We start from the raw sequence: 18,901 nt of genomic DNA on the forward strand, positions 1-18,901 counted from the left end.
TTAACAAATATAACATTTCTTTTTTTTTTTATCATTTCATGTGTATGGGTGTTTTGCCTACATGTGTGTCTGTGCATCAGATGAGGGTGTTGGAACCCCAGAAACTCAAGTTACAGATGTTTTTGAGTCGTCATGTGGATTCTGGGAACCCAACTCATGTCCTTTGAAGAGCAGCCAGTGCTCTTAACCACTTAGCCACCCTCCAGCCCCAACCGAGGAAACATTTCTTAAAGTTTACACATGAGCAGAGCTTTTCGTTTGTCACTCTTCTCCAGCATGCGGCAAGCGTCTTAAATTTCTACAAGGCTAAGTTGCTGCTTATCTATTATTTATTAAGCACCCAGGTGATGTCAATCATTTTCCAACTTGGCACATCAAATTAATCACAAAGGTTTCAGGACTTTCCCCTCTATGATATCATATATGGATGATTTTTTTTTAAAAAAGGTGAAGGAACATCAGAATGTTTCTCTTAGGCTCATCATTTGAGGGGATGGGAGTAGAAATAGAGGAGCCATCTTACTCCGCCATACTTAACTCTATCAAAACTGTACCTGCTCTGAAGGAATTGTTCAATTTCCTGTTGTTTTCCCCCCGCTTGGCAATACTGCTGTGCATGGCCACATGTATTCTCCCTAACTACTGACACTATAATTTTCCAATATCAGATTCACCCAAGGATCTATAAACAGCTGAGTTCCACTTGCCTTTACCTTCCTTCCCAAACTTGTACAAGAAGTGAGTGACAGACACACAGCACATGTATTTGTAATTACAACTGAAAAACAAATTCTCAAACAGCTGTGGCGACAGAAGAGATTAGAATCTGGTAACGGCTTAGAATAATGAAGAGAGGGATTGCAGCAAGGGTTCTGCTACAGGGCTGATGAGACTCAGGAAGCAAGCCTGTTCTTCCAAATCCTTAATCCGCATTACCCCCAAACACGAAATTACAGCTCGTGTATTCTAGGAACTGGAAACATGGATGTTGGTGAATGATTCTCAAACCGTTGACAATTTAATGCATACACACACACACACACACACACACACACACACACACACACACACACGTATATATATGTGTGTGTGTGTTTATGATATATTATATTATATATATATTTTGTATATATCTATATGTATGTATATATATATACACACATACACACACATATATACATATATATATATATATATATATACCAAATGCTGTGGTTTACTGACCAGAAGTTTGGAATTTAAACACTATTTATGTAAGATATTTGAGGATATTATTTAAAGTTTTTCCTCAAAACATGTTATAAAGTAAAAGTTAAGAACATATATCTAAGTAGCCTGATGATGAACACTACTCATTTTAAGGATATTATATCACTGGAAGAGTAGGGGGTTCATATTACAAATACTTTCAATCTACCATTTAGGAACAGAAAACAGTCTTTAAGATCTGTACAGATGATCACTCAAGAATCTGATTACCGTGGAGTCATCCTTTGAAGTTGACAGCACGCTTCAGTGACTAAGCGTCAAAACAGCAGAATCATTGGGACAGCAAGGAAACTGTCATTTGTCACTGTGCTATTTTATAAGCCACTTGGCTACTCTTTTGAAAGTTTTACAAGCTAGTAACCTCTGAAGTAGCAGTGTACTTATTTAAGCAAATTAATTACACACAATGAATCTTGCTTTTATTACGTTGGATCAATTGTGTTTTACAATTGAGATATGTCAATTAAACAGTACTTGATTTTATTTTAATTTTTAGGTTCTGTCTTTTATTTGACATTGACCATATGAAGTGAGTAGAAACATGACCATGACTGACCACTTTAATTTTTAAGATATTTCTTATGCCAAAATGGAAACTCCCCGTGACACACATTTTCTTTTGAGTTCTCATGCCTGCATTGAGCACAAACTGCTTTCATGTTTTTAAGCCATGATCAAAACATGTAACACACTCCCTACTTTAGTACATGATCAGAAAAAAAAAAAAACAATTAACATTCCTTTATCTGATAGTTTCATTTCTGTAAGTCATTAGTTTCTTTCCCACACTGAGTTGCTATGGGACCCCAGAGACTGCATCCTGCAGGTAGAACACCTGAAGGACTGAGGACCACACAGTCCCCAGGGCATTGCTTATCTGCAACAAATGAAAAGGCTTCCTCTAAAAACTTTGCTATCCTAGTGTTTTTGATCTTGGATTTGAAACATTGTATCTATTCCTGCCCCAAATGTATATTTAGTCTGACAATTCCACCTACAGTTTTGATCTAGAAAAGGAATCAACTAACTCTTTAAAGGAAATAAAACCATGGCCAGCCAGTCTAGGGCTCTTGATGAATCTATTGTGCAATAGCTGCTGGGATCACAGATTGGGGGTGGGGGGGTGGGGAAAGGGATGTGTAATCCTTCATCAAAAAGCGGCAGCTGAGCCATAGAGCTTCCTCTGCTTCATGGGCTATTCTTTTAAAAGTCATAATGAGAACTTTAAAACTATCTAACGGTCTTCCAAAAAAGAAATTAGCCATTTATACAAACAACTGTTAGTCTTAAAGGAACCGGGGCCTCATATACAAAGACTAAGCCACTTCCTTTGGAAAATAAAAAAGTCATTATGCACATTATTAATTTGCATCGACTCCTAAAGCAAGTTACTATGTTCTACACTTAAATTTAAATAGTAAAAATACCATAGAACATGCACTTTAAAAGAAGATAAAATAATAAGGTTCCCCAAAGGCTTATTATTAATAACATTTTTTTCAAGATAGGGAAATATTTATACTTTCCTTTTTCTAACATTTAAAAATTTCAAAGCAAATCATATAGCTCTTTCACAACTTAAATGCTAATTAAACAATCTACAAACCTGACATATTTAAATTAAAAGTGATACATTAATGGTTTAAAGAGTATACATTAACCTTGGCATATAGTTAAATATAAAATTCACCAAATGTGATATGAAAAGACCTATCTGAAGTAAAATACAATTTTTAAATGAAACGTCCTTCAGATGTTATAAGGAAAATAAGCCCAATGAAATCAGAGAAAGAAAAAAAAGGACTCAGTCCTTTCCTTGGAAGTATAATTGTCCACACATCTACAGGCTGGAGTTGAATTATTTTATTTGAAACAGCAGATTGTATTTAGAACTTAAGGGAAAAGGCATTAGACTTCCATTATGGTCTCACAACTGAGGACTGACCCAACTTGATAGTATCATATGTGAATGAAGATTTATAATAACATTACTGAAATTATCTTAACTTTGAATACCAAGAATTGATATTCTTTGAAATGTAAACTTCGCTTTACAAATACATTCATGGTCTGTGACTTCAAATTAACAATGTCAACATCATTCATCTTTCACATACATAGTGACTTCATCATCATCTGTGTAGGCTGCGTATCTGCATAGAGTAATGATAGTTTCCAAATGTCCAAACATAAAATGTGATGTACACTAACTAAAGTATAGTCATGGTTTTTTTTTTTTTTTTTTTTTTTTTTAAGACTGCCAGACATATTGGGTAATTTTTGGTTTTAGGCTGACTTAAATCAGATGTGAGTTTCTGTATATTTTGATTACTAATAATTCTTAAATTATGGACTTATTATTCACACAAAGGAAAATCGTGTTTCCTAAGTACTGGAAAAATGTAACCAATAAAAACCATATGCATAAGTAGTTTAAATTATTACAGTTTAGTTCAATTTTATCACATAAAATTTTAATTTTCAAATGTATAACATAGGACTCCTTTATTTGAAACTATATTTTAAATAAAATTATGACTTTTAAATCTATAATTTTAAAATAAATTTAATTTTTAAAATTACATTTTACTGTTCTTACTTAAATGGCTTTTACTTAAAGTCATTACTGTCTTTAAGTTCGAATACCAAAAATTCTATATATCTACTTCCTTACAAATTAAAACATAACCAGAAATTCAACCAGGCTAAAAACACAAAATAGAAAACATTTTAAAATCATTTTATGATTTATACTGATTCAAAGTCCCTGCCACAAAAAAGTTTTAAAATTGGTAATTATGAAAAAAATATTTTCAAGTCAAATTACATGAGTATAATATATAAAAATATTTGTGTCAGAGACTTGTCATTGAGAGGTTACATATATTAGGACAAAGGCAGTGGTTAGGGAAGACCTTTGATTTCCTTGTTTTTGTTTTTGTTTTTTTTTTTTAAGTCACAGAAAACATGATAAGAAAATCTATTCATACCTGAGAAGAGTGTCTTACCTTTGAGGAACAATTTTGATTTTCATCTAAATTAAAATTCATTGTAATTGTCAGTCTGCTCCCTCAGGGCAGGGAAACATGTCAAAGGCTAAGTTAAAACAGAAATACCAGCTTACACCACTGTGAGGGTGAACACATCTGCTCTGTTCTGATTGCTGAGAGTAACATCTGGGCAGCCCTCTGTAGGTCTCACCCTTTTCTGAACTCCAATCCATTGAGAGTTTCGTAGGACAACACACATGCTCTCTTTTTCCTAGGACAGCATGGGTTTTCCCAAGACTTTAAGGATGATTTGGGATTGTTTAGAGTGCTAGCTAGCAAGATGAGGGTAACGTTTTCTGTTATTTGAGCTGTGTCCAGTTATTCTCCTCTTAATATTGATACTATTGTGTGACTCCAAATATCCCTCTGAGAAGTATTAGTTGTCTTTAATATAAGACAAAACATGGTTATTTTTACAGGAATCTTTAGTCCTTTGTATTAGGAGTCATTTATCTATTTTTACAGCATTAAATTTTTGTTATCTGCCACATTTTCACCTACATTTGTATAATATTAATAATCACACAAAATACTAAAAAGCTCCATCTGAAATCCTGATTTCATTTTTGTTTGTCTGTATAAAAATAACATAATACCATTGGAAGTTTTTGTTCTTATTCCTATGAGGAAAAAGTTAAAAATCTTTTTCAAGATGGCTTTAGCTAGCAATGATTGGAAATTCTAAAAATAACAAAATTTATTAGCTATGTCTCCTGCAGATTTTTTGGGTGGTTATTTTAAATAGAGGAAGGCCCGATGCCGGCGCTTTTATAGTCTCTTGCCAAGTTTTCCCACCTACATGTAGATAAATTCCAAATTCCTTAATTAAAAATATGAGCAGAGATGTTACGCACTAAAAGACCATCTGCTAGACGGAAAACAAACAATAGATGCACGTTTCAATAGCTTCACTCTTATAATGACCAAAATAAACATTTTCCAGTATTAATATAATGCCCGGGCTTCATGCAAATGTATCAAAATACTCTATGCATTTCTCATTCTAAGTTAAAAGTCAAATACTCAACCATGCCATCTTACTCTCTGTTGAACATACCTTCCAGTGTGCAGTCCACATGCATTAACTCTCTTAGGATACCATCCCAGAACAGGAGTCAAATGCTGGGCACAACAGAGATGCTGGAGTCAGTCCTGAATGAAGACCTCTTCTTTGGGATCTCGTGGTTGTTCAAAAAGACACCTCCTCGTGCTGATACGGGGCTAACAATTCGAATCGCAAAATATGATTTGAGCTTAGCTGAAGACAAAATAGCTCATTCTACTTAAAAAAAAAAAAAAGACAGCTTTCCTCTCTTTTGTGCAGGACGGGAGTAGGGGTGGGGGGTTGGGGTAGAGGCAATAAATTTGTATAATTCTATAATCAGAGTTGTGGTACCACAGCTGCTTCGGAGTCTGACTGTAGGAAGACAGTCATTAGCAGGCGATTTCTTCTTAAGTTTTAATAACTAAGGAAGAACTCTCAGCATAATCGTAACTATTAATTGAAGAAATGACAGAATGATGGAAGTGAGTTGATAGAGAAGCTTATCGCCAAATATAAATGACCTTTGTCAGTTACCTCTTAATGATCTTATTAAATTATTCAAGTTTTTGAACGTTGAGTTTTTACTTAAGTCTCTGTATGGAGACCTGACTTTGTGCTTGGCCCCACGTTTACAGAAAGCCCACCTACACCAGGGGCTGTTGAGACATTGCCTTTCCTCTGTGATACAATGGCTTCTTCACAGGATTCAGAATTCCTGATTCAGTCTCAGAAAGCAGGGTTCTAATTCTCATGCATGGTTCTAAAATGCAAATACTTTAAAGTTAAAAAAATATCTGTATTAACGTTCATCTTTACTTACCCAATTTACTGCTCTTTATGTTGCTTTCCTTGCGGACCCCAGCACTGACTTTGGAAAGCATTAGACCCATAACTCTTTATAAAAGGTGTTCAGAGTCTCTTTTTCGCCCCCTCTCCCCTTTTCTTCTTCCTTCCTCCTCCCTCCCTCCCTTCATCCCTTTATCTCCTTTTGGGTTCAAGGCAGAGACACAGCAAACCCACTTATAAAATAGCTGGTTATTACTAAATAATATGATCACATTATGATATCCTAGTGACATCATCCTCTCCCCTCTCCAAATACTTAATACCCTGCAATGTTTGCAAATATGTCAACCAATAGTATTCCACAGTGGTTTCTATATGTAGGTGTGACTATGGGCACTATCACTTATTGAATCATTTAATTTGCAAAAGGTACCATTGTCTGCTTCTGCCACGCTTCAGTGTGAGCTCACAGACTGCTACAAATGTCAGAAAAATGCTAAAAAAAAAAGAAAGAAAGAAAGAAAGAAAAAGAAAAAGAAAAGGAAAAAAACCTTTATCTCCATGAGCTTTCAAATTTTTTCAAATTTACAAAGAGAATTTGCTGGTATGTTACACATAGCTTCCCATATTTCTAGATTTATAACTATCTATTATCTGAAAGTCGTGGAAGTCAGTTAAGACTGCCACCTATCACAGATCTGTCGCCACTCCCATCTTTAAGAGTTCAAGAAACTATCAAGAGGATATCATTATCATCATCATCACCGTCATCACCATCATCATCTTCAGCATCATCCTATTATTACTTTCAGCTATCTGCTCATCTGACTTATCAGGATGTTGCTTGATGCTGACAGTAATTTACAAGTGACTTAAGTAGAAAGACACAGGCCTGAGTGGATCATCATTAACAAATCCACTGTGCCTGAGCTGACTATACAAATCACCTCAGTTATTCAATCAAACTATAAAACAAGTTATCACAATGTCTTCAAATGAATGGCTTCTACTCTGGCTGAGATGTCTAAAACACCTATTCATATTTGAACATGCTTCTGCATTTTCATACTTTATACGGGAATGGTTGTCTAACACACCACTTTCAACATGATATTTCAAGTGCTTTCTTTTAACAGCTTCAACTTTCAACTGAGTGCTTTAAGTTGGAAAAACAACCAATCCAATGCCAATAATCTATCCTTACCCAGAAGCTTAAAATAAAGCAAGAGGCATAACTCCTCCAGGGGCCCAAAGAACAATGCCACCATGAGATCGTCTTGTGTAGCATACACAGCTGTATCTTTCTTTTGAAACCTTTTTATATCACAGGTACAGCACAAAACTTTTCTAGATTAATCTAAACTTCCAACGGTCTCACTGAGCCTTCAAGGGTATACCACAATCCATGCTGCAATCCAGACCATAGCCTACGGAAATTTTAATCTATATTTCTGAAGAACCTGACCCAGCTGAAGCAGGCCTGATATAGATAAGAAACCCATGCAAACATCACGGTGGAGTGATAAAATTCACCCTATCAGACTGGAGAGTATTTCTCAGTCCCTGCAATAAAATCCTAATATGTGCGCATTTCTAATTCCAAGAAAGCTCAGAAATACTCAACTGGGATGCTGATGTAAACAAAAAGAAAACAAGGGAATAAAAAGAAGGAATAATCTAAAGGAGTAAGAATTACCACCCAAGACTCCAATGTCATAAACTCCTTTGATATAGAAGAGCAGACACTCTGATGCATACTATATTGGGAGAAAAAGGGAGACTTCTGCTGAAAATGAATTAATTGTTTCCTCCTGCATTATATGTTTCTAAAAACAAAAACAAAAACAAAAAAAACCTCAAATTAGGTCCCCACAACTGAGAGATTTTCATTCTGAGAAGTATGATGGTGAAACTTTCAGGAACCCTCACACTTGTTTGGAAACAAATGACTTTTCAGGACAGAGAAGCCTCACTATCAATCACCAGCAGGTTAATTCTACATAATAAGGCAGGTTTGGATGCAAACTGATCCATTGTGGAATACTGTATCTAAAATTGATTACAACAGCACTCAAAATGAATGCAGCCCTCCAAACCGCTTCTTTGCTCTGAAACATTAATCTCAATTAGAAGGAGTGCTTCATAATGGTAATGCTTGGTATAAAAAAAAAGTATAAAATAAATCAGGTTTTATAAGACACAACAATTAATCAGTTTTCAGCCTAAGTCTAAGTCATTTGTTCTACCTTTTTTTTTTTTGAGACCCAAAATTTCCATTAGAACTCTTAAAACAGCTGGTATCTCCAAAATTAGGTTTTAAATGTGTTCTAAAAGAAGCTTACAAGAAATCATTTATCAAACTTGGTTGCTGTAAACTTTGAAAAGGTGCTGTTATCAGTGTGCCACCTCTTCAGGACAAGGCTTCCTTCTGCAAGTGTGAGTTAGATTCTTCTCTGGACTGTCACCTCCTACTTTCTAAAGCAAAGAGGAACAGAGACTTCAAATGAAAGCCCAGAGGAGCTATCTCCAATTGCAGATTACAATCAAAGTAAGCTTGCAACCCCTAATATTCTCTACGTAAGAAAAAGCAGAGTTGAAACGGACATCTGACTTTCAAAGGCAACCCTGAGTGCAAGAGCTGTGTGTAAGACAGTCTGCTTAGTAGTTCTCCCCAGCCAAGCTTCAACAAAGGGGCAGGCAATTCAAACTGATTCTGAGTACCCTGCTTCACGCACAAATAGTACCTCCGTGACATTCTCCTACCACCCAGGAATCTAAATCCTAAGGTCTGAAATAAAGTTTAGTACAGAGGCAGTATACATAGATTAAAATAGCCACTCTTTATAGCCTAAGGAAGTTGGCTGGGTGGACGCTTCCTACAGACTACGGTCACAGTCTGGATTTATTCCTAGACTCCTCGTTGCAGGTAAGATAAACCTCTGTATTCCCAAATGCACTTTTCCACAGCAGTTGAAAAAAAAAAAAAACCATCATTTTCGTGCATGCAGCCCATCACTGATTTAGTGTTTCTGACAGATAGCTCCACTCACAGTGATAGCTACTTCACTTCCCCAGTCTCTTACTGACTTGACTCTTTACAAAGACAGGCACTACTCTTAGTTCTCATAAGCAAAGCTAAGGAAGATCAGCTTCGACTAGACTAGCTAACTAGCTAACCGGATCATTATTGTCTAGCCCTGTCTCCTTTTCAAAGAAATGTAAAAACTTTTGCTTTATTTGGAAGCTTACTTTCTATAAAAAGGTAAGCGTCCTTAACTTCCTTTGTCTTCACCCTAATAAAGCAGGTTCCTTTCTCAGCCCAAAAGACTCCTACAAGACCAGAGTAAGAAAAGCCTCCACACTACACCCTTTCATTTGTTTCTAGAAAATACAGCTGCACAAAACCATTCCATTTAGAAAAGTAACCAGCCATACGTCGTATACTATAATCTGTTTTTTTAAAAAATAGTGAACCATTGTTCATTAGTTAATATTCTTGATGCTGAATTGCTAATTTTAATGTTATTGACATAGGAGTCTCATTATTTTCCAAATACATAAATGCTAGCATAGTTCCTGTCAAACTACAATTTTCCCCCAAATCAGTTCAGTATATATAAGATGCAACACTGTCTTATTCAAAAGAATTACTTTCCACAACATAATTTTTATATTATTTTAAAGTTATATATTTCCTACAATGAGAGTAGTACTTTTTAAAGGGAAGAATATTAAAATTCCTCATCTTAAAAGGCAAGAGCATTAAGGAGACTGCAACAGGAAGAGAGATGCTCATAGTTCTAAATACACACCAGAATAACCAATGTCATTATAAACCCCGTAGCTTTGAAGAATTTAAGAATAATTTGTGAATGCCATGACATTTTAAAGTGGGATTAGCAAGTCTTATTACGGAACTAACCTCTTACTCTTACATAAAGAATTAAATATTTGCTCTGAATTTAGAATCAAAAATCGAAACTTTCCAGGCTCCTCAAGAACTTCACATATTAAGAAATCCAAGCCAGAAGTTTTGGGTACAAAAAGTGTACACTGGAGCATACAAGATAAGATTACTGAGCTGTGTATAAAATAGGTTTTAACATTACAATTTATTAAAAATATTGTGATTATACAGCTATTCCAAATTCTAAAGTCTGTCCCTAATTCTAGAAAGGCTACAAATATTTCTTTCAAGCAGGTATGGGGTCTTTTAAAGACAGAAGAAATCAAAACAATTGTTAGGCTGTATACTTCTTTAAGGTGGTCCTTTTTTAAGGTTTCCAAATGTGCCAGTTTTGTTTGCTTTCTTTCTTTTCTTTCTTTCTTTTCTTCTCATTTCTTTTCATCTGACAACGGAAGAGCAAGGTAATGGCTCCACATATTGCTATTTCAAGTAAAAAGACCAACCAGTGGACTCTGCCAGACTCGACAAATGTTTGATAAATACACTGCCAGAAGATAAGAAGTACAAGGTATTGTTAAGGGAGAGCCCAGCTGCCTGGAGTCCTGGAAAAAGTGCCAGGCTAGTTCATTTCATTTCCAATACATCTACTCCAAAGTCTTGAGAACTTTTCTCTAGCTTAGAACCTCAGAAAACAATTGCAATCGCTTTATTAATACCCGATGGAATTGCTTACTGTCGTTTCTCCATAAAAATAATTAACAAGTTAACCTCTACTACTGACTTACAGGAGAGGCAGCAGGAATGGAATCTGAACTGCATTTAGTAAGGGGTTCAGCAAAGATCAGGCATCATTGGCCCCAACCTGAAACATCTGAAGCCCCTCTCATCAGCTGTAAAGACGTGATAGTGACCTGAAGCAAGCAGCAGGCTCATCCATCTTTTTTTTTTTTTTTTTTTTTTTAATGCCCTGGTTAAAGTATGTTTTGTTTGCTTTCAGTCCCATCCAGAGTTTCCAGATCAAGTTTCAGCCGAGATCACCACTCCTCTCAGCATCCTCAGCCCTAGTTCTTTCACTCCTGGCAACTTAGCAGTCTGGCAGTTGGGGAAGACTCCTCTCCACAGCCCCGGCAAATGCTGACATCCCAAGGCTTCCAGCTCTCCCGGAAGTCCCACTGGAGTCCTCCAGATACCTTCCCAGAGAACCAGAGGTTGTGTCCCTAACTGGGTAGCACCCCCAAAGAGAGAACGAGGTCATCTGCACTCCTTGCCCCCACAGGCTCCCGGGAACCATCTTCCTCGGGGAACCCAGAGAGTCCAGAGTCACTGAAACCCTGCCCCGCTGCCAGGTGGGAGGCACCGCCAAAGTTCCCACCTGAGCCTACAGCCAAGGGTGGCAGACGCGAGGGAGGGGCGGGGACCCGAGGCCGAAACCGGGACTCCAGAGCTCCGAGTCTGTGAGCTGGGATGCTCCGCCGCCTGTAGGGCTGGCCAACTCGCAGCCGCCCCTCGGAGCAGTGCCTGGGAAAGGGAACCGCGCTTCCCTGCTCACTCGCTCGCTCGCTCGCTCGCTCTCCGCCCGCCCGCCCGAGGCCCGGGCGCTAGGACCCCAGAAAGGAAGGAGGGCGCACGGCGCCGCACTTACCGCGCTCTGCTCGCCCGCGCCGCCCGCTCGCCCGCTCGCTCCCCGGCCACCGCCGCCGCGTCCGCCCCTGCGCTCGCCTGGCCAAATTCAAAGGCGCCGGGCGCGGGGGAGGGGGCCGGTGATGGGGAGGGGAGGGAGGGGGAGATGCAAGTGTTACAACTTCCTCCGCTGCCCACGGCCGGGCGGCCCGGGGACGCGGCGAGGGGAGGGAAGCGCGCGGGCGCCAATGAGTTCACTTTCTTTTTCTCCCCCGCGCGCTCCCCCTCGCGCTTCCCGCCCGGCCCCTCCAACCTCCTCCACCGGCCAGAATCCCGGTTTCTCGGTCCGGGGAGTGGGAGGATGGAGGAAGCGAGGGAGGAAGGAGAGAAGGAAAAGGTGAACAGGCGAGCAGGGCGCTGTGCCAGGGAGCAGCATCCAGGACCGTAATTGTGGGCAAGGGCGGGGGACGTTCTGGGCGAGTGTGCCCGAGACCAGGCGCGTACACGTGTGTGTGTGTGTGTGTGTGTGTGTGTGTGTGTGTGTGCGCGCGTGTATGTGTAAGAGAGAGGAGCGGAGCCTACCATGCGCTTCCCTGGTGCGGATCGCGGGAGAGCCCAATCACAGGGCGAGCTGGACCTGGCTGTGATCATTTATAATCCTTGACTCCTCCGCTCAGCCACTTGTCAAGATGACAGGTACTTTATTTCTTCTTCTTCTTTATTCAAAAAATCAGATTCCCGGTTTTCTGCCTTTTTTCGCTGTCAAATGGGATTTGCCGGACTGAACCACGTCCACACCGCCGCCCCTCCCTCCCATCCCTCCTCCCAGCCACGCCGGTACGGGGAAAGCACCGAGGCTCCCATGCTGTGACCAATCAGTGTATCTACTACTCTCGCCGTGATTTAGGGGTCATCCATGAATAACACTTCATGCTGATGAATGGCTCTTGCCGGCTTTCGGCTCTGATGAGGGGTCTGCCGGCCGCTGATTGCAAACACTAATGAACTTACAGCACCATTTGAAATTCACACGCACCAACAAAGTGAGGGGGTACGTGCGTGGGAGTCTGTCCTTTTCTTTTCTGGGTGACCGGGGAAGAAGACCTGGGGAAAGGGGCGGGTAATTGCCTTGGATTTAAGTGGAAACACTTCTCGGTGTAATCAAACCTCTAACCTTCTTAGAAAACTACTTTTCTTGATCTTCCATAGGGTAGGCATTTCGGGTCAGCTGAGTCACCCGAGGTGGTGGGAGAGCAAGACACTGCCTGGGAAGATGGATTCCTAGACAGAAGGGTGTAATTAAGGATTGCCACCCCCGGTAGGCGGCCCGCCCTTGACGGGCCTCTGAAAATGACCTGCATCTTTCCTTCTAGAAGTGTCCTCTTGTTGGGGACGAAAAGCGCAAATGACCTTCGGACTCCGGCAGGGGAGGGCTGCACTGAACACTTAGACTTCCTCCCAGGTCCCAGCTCTGTCCTGTTTAGAACAAGTGTCCGCCCCCAGATTCAAGTAGCTGGACCTCCAACCAGTAGCCACTGTCAGGGGCTACTCAACAAACCTAAAGCCCACCACCACCAGCCCCATCCCGATCTGTTTCTCCTTTCTTCCCTCAGATTATTAGCAGCACAACACCGCCCCTGCCACACTCCCTTGGCAGTGGGAGCCGAAACAACTTTACCTCCCTAAGGACACTGCCACTTTGTAAGTTTCTGCCAAAACTCTACTCCGGGAAGCTCCAGCCCCGGGCTCCGCCCCCGCCCCCACCCTCACCCCTAGCTGCGGAAAGCCCACCCGGGGAGCCATTTTTCACTGCCCAAAAGCTCCTGCCCTTTGAGTTTTGGAACTCCAAACTTAGAACCTTTACAGAATCGCGCTCTGGCTTCCTGCCTCCAGCCACCTCCAGGCTTCTTTCTGTCCGCTGGAGGGACTGGGTCCAACGCCCTGGAGAGAACCACTGCACCAATGAGAGTCTAGCTCCTCGAGGAGCGCCCAGGTATTCCCTGAGACCAGCCTGGAGCTGCCAGAAGCAGTGGAGAGTCCCCAGGCCTGCCCTGAACTACTGCCTGCCGACTGGTCTCAGCCAAGCCCTTGGGTCCCACCTCCAATGCGAATTTCAGCACAGAGGACTCCACCGATCAGTACCTAACTTGTCCTGGCTGGAATCGAAGACATTTGTATTTTTAACTGCGTTCACAAGAACAAATCTATCAGTCAGGCAAATATAGAAAAGCCTGGACTTTTCTGATCCCCCTCTCCTCCCTCCCCCCAAAGTTTACCATGGATTTGACAAAGAGTCAGGGAACTCAAATTAGTGCATCCATGCCCATGGGTCCAGTTCCCAAAGATGCTAAGCCTCTGAGTGCACCTCTGGGCTTTGCAAAGCCTTGGCAATAAGTGAAGCTGACCCGGTTCCACCAGCATTAGTGACCCAAAGACCCACTGGCACATCTTTCTGGAATAATCTAGAGTTGCCCTAGGTTGGTACAGCCTCTTTCCTGCCACATGAATTTCACACTTTAGAAAGACTAAGGTGGCAGAGTCGGCTACTTACCCCTTCCTCTCTTCATTATCATAAGAAGTACATCACTTACGAATGTATGGCCCCACATATTACAAGAAAATCAAGTAAACTCCCTTGTCCTGATCATAAGCAAAATCTGAGGACATTTTATAAATCACCTTATAGCTCAGCAACCCCCCTCACACACACACAAATTTGTGAGTGTAACTTATAATTGTCCAAGAAGCAAACCCCCTTTCTTGCTCTTTCCTGTGCTGATATCTAAAGGACACAATAAAGACACACTACGCCAGCCCCACAGATGCCAGAACAGAGTAGTCGTGTGCAGGGAGAGATAGGGAGGGGCACTGTTTACCTCAGCTCTTCCCTAAATTCCTCATTATGGCTAACACTGCTGATAAATGAAGAAAGGAATTGCAGAAGTCATACAATGGAGAAATGGTAGCAAATCTTGGAACCTGTCTCCAGCCCACTTTCCAGTTAAGTGATATTTAACGTTTTCCACTAAATATTGCTGAAACTTCATGTTAATGGGCACACTAACACACACACCCACACACACAGGCACACACACACACACACACACCTCTAGAACACATCACTGTATGCTCTCACTCTCTTTGCTTCGTGCCAGGTTTTGCTGGTGGACAAAGCATGCTGGTGTCTGGTCAGCATTTGTCAGCTTCTGCAAGGCTCAGCCTGTAGTAAGGCAAAGCAGCCAGGGTGTGTGCATGTAGCTTGACTCCTTCTCCTCTCCTCTCCTCCCCTCCCCTCCCTCCTCTTCCTTTCTTACTGCTCTTCTCTCCCTTCTCCTCCCCACCTCCTCCCTCAGAGGTCCCATCATTTGGACCCCTTAAGAAATGTTGATGGGCAAAACCAAACTGTCCAGGTTTTGTGCTCCAAGAGCATCCCTGGAAAGCAGTGAACTGCTTGATGTGTAGCCATCCCAACTTTTGCCTTGTGGCTGCGCTGCTGTCAGGGGAGGGGAAAGATGGTGAATTGCTCACTTTGGCAGTAATAAAACCTGGACTAGCAGAAGAAATGCAAGTGTTTGCTGCCCGTGTTGGCCTGCACTGCAAACTGCCCAGGGTGGCTGGAGACTATGTAGTCTTAGCAATGCTAATCTGGTCTGCTAATCAGGGAGAGGCTGTACTGTAGCTCCTTTCCCCTAGCCTCCTCTGTCGCCCTGTCCTTAACAAGCATTTTAAGGTGACTGGAACCTTCAGATTTCCTTCGGGATTAGGAAGGGCACACCCGGGCTATAGGAAGTCAGAGCAGAGAGGCCTCTGCTCTGATATTCCAGCTCCCCTCATGCCAACCTCAGCCATGTGTTTTTGGCCATGTAAGGTGGCGCTTGCTCTCCACAGAGGCTGTTTTGAAGCTGTGTGCTTTCTCTTGCTCTGAGATCCAGCCTGTAGCTAAGGGGCTGGGTGGCAGCTGTTCCCACCTCCCTCTGCTGGGGAACAGACGCCACCAAAGCACACTTTCCCTTTTGACTTGGGAGTATTTCAAGCACACAGAAGGGGAACGTGGAGCCACGCAGGTGTAGGGTTCTCTCTCGGGAGAGTGAAGATGGGAACTCTAGTTTGAAGGTGTTCTCTGAACTTACTCCTTCTGCTTTAGCCACAAAGACCTGACTGTCAGGCTCAGACTGAGTTTCTGCAGCTCTGTCACCTCTTCCACTAAAGGGATTCCAGACACTGAAGAGCTGGCAGACATGACATTGACAGCTATAGTTCAGACACTAGAGCAACCAACCCGTCTTTTGAAAAGCTCAGGTAAGTCAACAATCCCCGAGGGGTTATGTCTCAACTAGAGCAAGGAGCAAGCGGATGGATGGGCCTCCTGGATCTTGTAGAACACGCTAAAGGCTGGTGGTCCCTGAGACGAGTCTGAGGTCTAGGTACATGACATCTTCTCTGTAAATCATTTCACAACGAGTCAAGCATGCACTCTGCAATAACTCACAGCACTAGAACTTAAACTTGATACACAAGTCTCTCAAGTAGCCATCAAGTGATTATCAGGCTGTTTTTACACACACACACACACACACACACACACACACACACACACACACACACACACACCTACACACCTTACAAATAACTTATTTCCTTTGGCAATTGGTCTGGGGGAAACGAAAACATATTCTAATTTGATCAAAGTCATAAAACGAAATGACTGTTACTAGTAGAAAATATGCTTCCATTACCTTAATTAAAGCAACCTAGGCTTCCCCCAGTGGCCACAGTTTGGAGCCATGAAATAAGCTGCTGATAGTGGACAACATGTCCTTTAAATTGTGTTGCTGAGTGGAGTCAACAGAGCATCCGGTGGCTTTGACCTTTGGTGTGAAGTGCAGGTGTGGGGCATCCCCCTAGCTGCTGATACAGTTTCTCTAAAGCATCACACAGGACCCCAAGGTCTAGCAAGGGTTTTGTCTACCCAAACCATCTTTTAACATGAAGCACGTTCGATTTTACATTGCCCTTCATACAAGTGTTGAACAGTTGCCCTGTGATTTCACATGGAAAGATGGAATCTATCATGAATAGTTATCAGGGACTACCTTTTAAGCTCACGGTTGTTATTAAATGAGTGAGTTATAGTAGGGACTGCATATAGCATATGGGTAATAGTCACTAGGTTAAGTTTATCATGCACTAATGACACAAAAGGACAACTTGGTAAAGAAAACTCCATCCTTTAGCTATTATGTCAGGGTCTGGTTTATGAATTAACTTGTCAATGAGTTGGGCATGTTTTGAAGAAAAGTTCAACTCTTTCTCCCCCTCTTAGTGTCTCTAGCTGGGGTAAGCTTAGCCTTGGAATGCCTTGATCTTAAAGCATTGGTTAATACTATTCTCCCTAGCAGGGTTTCCGCTGTTCTCTCTCTCTCTCTCTCTCTCTCTCTCTCTCTCTCTCTCTCTCTCTCTCTCTCTCTCTCTCTCTCTCTCTGTGATGGTCTATCCTGTTTGTTGTTGTTATTGTTTGTTTGCTTTTGTGTGGATTTTTCCCAGCAGGTGTCACAGTCATAGAGAAATGAAGTTTTTCATCCTTTAACCTACAGGTCCCAGTTCCTGGGCTAGCCTGTAGAACATACTTAGTAAATGTTTGAACTAATGGATAGCTACAAGATTAAAATGTTTTTTTATTACATTATATCATCCTGACTTTTCTTTTAAAAATTGGTTTGCCATAAAATAAATGTACCCTGAAAAATATATGTATTATATATTTCTCTAATTCTCTGACAATGTCTCTTTAATGGGAAATAGTTATGAACTGCTAGAGAGTCACCGCTGAACTAGTTTGTTTTTCCTTAGAAACATAATTATGAGAATATATATATATATATATATATATATGTATGTATGTATATATATATATATATATGTATACATATAAGCAAAGAGTAAATTTCATTTTCCTCCCTTGCAGGAAAATGCAGTTTTTACTGAAAATATGGGGCAAAGGGCATTAGCATTGTAGCAAGGAGATACTCTTAGGTACTTTCTATTTAAAGTGACATTATTATAACACTTTTATTGCCTTTGGACTTCGAATGGTCAGACATATAAAGCTTATGGTGACTGCTTTGCATTTCTTCAAGACAAGGATTCAGCTGGTATTGGGGAGACAATCTCTGTTTGTTCCTGTCTGCTCAGGACGACTGTTTCTAATTGATCTGGCATGGAATTTAGCTGGCGCTGTGTATGTGGCAACCACAGTACAGCGCCTGTGTGCTTTGTAAAGTGATAACCGTGTGGGCCTCATTGGAAACATTTGAGGATTTTTTTTTTCAACATTAACCTGGGTTAAATTGAACTATAAATCCAACTCAAGTCTATACATCCGTTCTGACAGATTCATCATCACTTTGGATAGACTCAACCCATGGCCCTCTCAGATTAATAAAGATGATGGCCGCATATCACACACGCAAAGGGTCTCAGTAATAAAGCACCACCCCGTTATATGTTACACTGTCTAAATGCAAATTGCACATATTAAGCAGATATTTTCTATTGCTATTACTTTCAGCAGAAGAGAAATGGTTTTTTGTTTTTTTTTGTTTTGTTTTGTTTTGTTTTGTTTTGTTTTGTTTAAATAGTCATCTCTGGGTAAAGAAAAGGGATCTATAGGAAAATCTTATCTCCTCTTAGACCATGTCCAAGTTCACTCTGCTAGCCTCAAGAAGATTTAATTAAGCCAGCTCAGCTGAGCTAGAAAGCAAAGTGGCTGGAAGTTACTGCTTATGGAAACATATTCAGGACATATGCAAAGTAATGTATTTACTATTCTTCATTTGGGGATTTGAGCCACCAGGAAGGTTAAAAAGAAAAATTGCAACATAATTCTGTATCCTCCTCCTCCAGTTTCTGAATATCAAATTTTGGCGCTGACACTTTGTTACAGATAATAGTACTAAGTTCTGGATGTTGACGGGCCCTTCCCTTGCTGCTTTAAATTGCCTTGAAAAAGATACAGTTTCTTTAATTAAAAAAGCTGCACAGAACTAATCCCTCTAGCTGAAAAAAGAAAAGTTTTAAGCAATCTTTTCTGCTCCGAGAGAGAAAGGCAGACAATACCATAACAGATCAGAACCATAAGCTATAGTGTGCAGCCAGGGGCACAGCAGGGAACTGAATACCGCTCCGGCTGTGTCATTTTTTAATCCCCCATCCCAGTTTTCCCCG

General features: G+C 41.0%; 1 protein-coding gene and 1 long non-coding RNA gene across 19 annotated transcripts in view; one reads left to right on the forward strand and one right to left on the reverse strand.

Moving 5' to 3' along the window:
* The window catches only part of Tenm3 (teneurin transmembrane protein 3), a 1,297,160-nt gene that overhangs the window by 605,854 nt on the left and 672,405 nt on the right, over positions 1–18,901 (reverse strand). For 5 of the 18 annotated variants that reach the window (XM_006509407.4, XM_017312776.2, XM_030243524.1 and 2 more), the window contains exon 1: positions 5,377–11,829. The exons of 1 other annotated variant lie outside the window; for it this stretch is intronic. The gene's annotated coding sequence lies outside the window, so the exon portion shown is untranslated. Of the gene's footprint in view, positions 1–5,376; positions 12,658–18,901 lie in introns of those variants that run through there. 12 more of the 18 variants (XM_006509406.4, XM_017312774.2, XM_017312772.2 and 9 more) reach the window with 8 other exon arrangements.
* The window catches only part of Gm19744, a 29,698-nt gene continuing 23,163 nt past the window's right edge, over positions 12,367–18,901 (forward strand). Inside the window, exons 1-4 of the long non-coding RNA XR_379026.3 lie at positions 12,367–12,373; positions 12,649–12,728; positions 13,291–13,670; positions 15,822–15,976. This is a non-coding gene — a long non-coding RNA (predicted gene, 19744). The remainder of the gene's footprint in view (positions 12,374–12,648; positions 12,729–13,290; positions 13,671–15,821; positions 15,977–18,901) is intronic.

The sequence above is a fragment of the Mus musculus genome, chromosome 8, assembly GCF_000001635.26.
Source record: "Mus musculus strain C57BL/6J chromosome 8, GRCm38.p6 C57BL/6J".
NCBI lineage: Eukaryota > Metazoa > Chordata > Mammalia > Rodentia > Muridae > Mus > Mus musculus.